This window comes from Delphinapterus leucas, chromosome 4 (genome assembly GCF_059928025.1).
Source record: "Delphinapterus leucas isolate spDelLeu-1000000601 "Yukka" chromosome 4, BTC_Dleu_Yukka2, whole genome shotgun sequence".
Classification (NCBI taxonomy): Eukaryota; Metazoa; Chordata; class Mammalia; order Artiodactyla; family Monodontidae; genus Delphinapterus; species Delphinapterus leucas.
The window spans coordinates 52,232,568-52,235,747 of NC_143132.1; the positions used below are offsets into that span (position 1 = coordinate 52,232,568).

Sequence of the window (3,180 nt, forward strand, 5' to 3'; positions counted from 1 at the left end):
AAAATTTAAATATTTCTCAAATTCTTACAATGAGGGTAAATTAAACATTTCAGAGTATAATAACTGAATCATATTAATCCAGTGAAATTTGCATTGTTTCTGTGATCCAGTGAAAGAAAGGCAAGAAGAGAGAAAGAAATTACACAAACAACAGGGTTAGTGCCTTCTTTTACTTGAAACGTTTTCAAATGTTAGCAAGAAAAGGGAAACATTTTGCAAGGTTTTGTGCCAACTGGAATTGTACTGACATTCATTCTATTCCCACAGGGAAAGAGTGGATGAGACAGTAATTGATTTCTTCCAAGAGGATCCATCACCCATGACTCTCACTGTTCTTATACATCATTAGTCAGACAAAAGAAAGTTTCCTAATGGGGTTTTAGATTCTCTTGAATCAAAAAATGCATTTCCAGATGTTTTAATTATTAAATTTCAAAATTGTATGATACATCATGTTTTTGTTATTCTCAACTAACTGATAAAGAGAGTCATTTAGCATGAAATTTAATTAAAAAGTAGAACTAATATTGGGCAGAATCAAAATAGAAGGTCTAATGAATAAGGTATCTAGAATGAAGTTTTTGCCATAGGTACAGCATAGTTGTGGAGTGGTCAAAATAGTGTAATTTAATTACCCTACATAGGGGAATGTATTGAAGACAGATGAAAGATATTTAAATGACTAAGCACCTGGAAGCTGCCCATTCCGCCAGCTTGCCGGCACCTGGAGTCCGCGCTACTGGACTAAGGACACCTGCGTGTCTTCCGCGCTCTCCCCGCCGGCCCGTCACCCCTGCCTCGCGCCCGATGGTGAGCAGTGTGTTGTGCCGCTGTGTGGCTTCCCCGCCGCCGGACACCGCAGCCACCACCTAGCCGTCCGCCTCATCGCCAGCGTCCGTGGACCCTTGCGGCGGCGCCGTCTGCGGGGGCCCAGACCACCGGCTGCGCCTTTGGAGCCTTTTCCAGACTCGAAGTCAACCGCGAAGGCCGCCTGTGTGTCAACGACCTGGCCATGGGACTTCGGCTCCTGGGACTGCACCGCACAGAGGGCGAGATCCGGAAAATTGTACAAGCTGGCGACAAAGACCTCGATGGGCAACTAGACTTTGAAGAGTTTGCCCATTATTTCCAAGATCACGAGAAGAAACTGAGGCTGGTATTCAAGAGTTTGGACAAGAAGAATGACGGACGGATCGACGCGCAGGAGATCATGCAGTCCCTGCGGGACCTGGGAGTCAAGATATCTGAACAGCAGGCAGAAAAAATCCTCAAGAGCATGGACAAGAATGGTACGATGATCATCGACTGGAACGAGTGGCGAGACTATCTATCGCCTCCTGCATCCCGTGGAAAACATCCCTGAGATCATCCTGTACTGGAAGCATTCCACGATCTTTGATATGGGTGAGAATCTGACGGTCCCCGATGAGTTCACGGCGGAGGAGAGGCAGACAGGGATGTGGTGGAGACACCTGGTGGCTGGCAGTGGGGCAGGGGCTGTATCGAGAACCTGCACGGCCCCCTTGGACAGACTCAAGGTGCTCATGCAGGTCCACACCTCCCGCAGGAACAACATGTGCATCGTGGGTGGCTTCACCCAGATGATTCGAGCAGGAGGGGCCAAATCACTCTGGCGGGGCAACGGCATCAACGTCCTCAAAACTGCCCCCGAGTCGGCCATCAAGTTCATGGCCTATGATGCAGATCAAGTGTCTCATTGGGAGTGACCAAGAGACTCTGAAGATTCGCTAGATGCTTGTGGCAGGGTCCTTGGCAGGGGCCATCGCCCAGAGCAGCAGCTACCCAATGGAGGTCTTGAAGACCCGCATGGCCCTGCGCAAGACAGGCCAGTACTCGAGCATGCTGGACTGTGCCAGGAAGATCCTAGCCAGAGAGGACATGGCCGCCTTCTACAAAGGCTATGTTCCCAACATGCTGGGGATCATCCCCTACGCTGGGATAGACCTGGCCGTCTACGACATGCTCAAGAATGCCTGGCTGCAGCGCTATGCAGTGAACAGCGCACACCCCATAGTGTTTGTGCTCCTGGCCTGTGGCACCGTGTCCAGCGCCTGTGGCCAGCTGGCCAGCTACCCACTGGCCCTGGTCAGGACCCGGATGCAGGCCCAAGCCTCCATTGAGGGCTCTCCGGAGGTGACCATGATCAGCCTCTTCAAACAGATTCTGTGGACCGAGGGGGCCTTTGACCTGTACTGGGGGCTGGCCCCCAACTTCAGGAAGGTGATTCCGGCCGTGAGCATCAGCTACATGTTGTACGAGAACCTGAAGATCACCCTAGGCGTGCAGTCGCAGTGACGGGAGGGAGGCCATCCTGCCCACGGACTCGCTGATCCTGGGCCTGCCGCCCCGGGGTGTGTAGCCATCTCATTCTGTGAATGTGCCAACACTGAGCTGACTTAAGCCAAGCTGTGAAAACCCTATAGGATGCACCTGCAAGGGTGGGGGCAGAGCCGGCAGGCCCACGGTGTTTGTCCTGCTGACCCTGGCTGACCCTCATGTCCGTCCCAGGGAAGACCTGTGGGTGTTCCTCAGGGTCCAGGGCTCAGCAGAACACAGGCTCGCACGTGTGGGGACAGGACGTTTCCTGTGGTGCCTGCCGAATAGCTGGGCTGGGAAGCTGGCTTAGTTCTTCCATCGTGACCTCGCAGCCAGACCATTGGCGCAGGGTGCCTTCGGGCCCACCTTGCTTCCTTTCTTGCTGCTGTTTTAAATGGTAGGAGGAGGGCCCGCAGCCCACTCCCCACACTGCTCCTCTCCGCTCAGTCCATGGGGAAGGGTAGTTCTACCCGACCTCAGCCTGACTTCCCAACTGGCAGCGCAGCCACTGGCAGGAAGAGGGAGGAGTCTGGTTTCTGAGCTGCCCTGCAGACGGGCTCCTGGATCCCCGTGTGCATGACGAGGGCAAGGCTGCCTGGCGTCCTGGCGCATGGCTTCATGGGTCCTGGGACCCAGAGGGCCTCTGCTGCCTGCTGCTGGGGGCTCTTGGGGCTCTGAGCTGGCCCCAGCCTCTGTCAGGACTGGCACCAGCTCAGAACTAACTCCCTCTCCCTCCCCGCTGGCATGAGGGCAGTTTCTGCCCTGAGTCTGCATGCCCTGGTGAGAGAAGGAAAAGGTGTTCAAGGCCTTAATTATGTATTGTTGGAAAAGACAAGCTGGACA

At 53.7% G+C, this 3,180-nt stretch overlaps 1 pseudogene; it reads left to right on the top strand.

Moving 5' to 3' along the window:
• Positions 1-807: 807 nt before the first annotated feature.
• LOC111175305 (mitochondrial adenyl nucleotide antiporter SLC25A25 pseudogene) lies at positions 808-2,813 on the top strand (annotated as a pseudogene).
• The last annotated feature ends 367 nt before the right edge of the window (positions 2,814-3,180 follow it).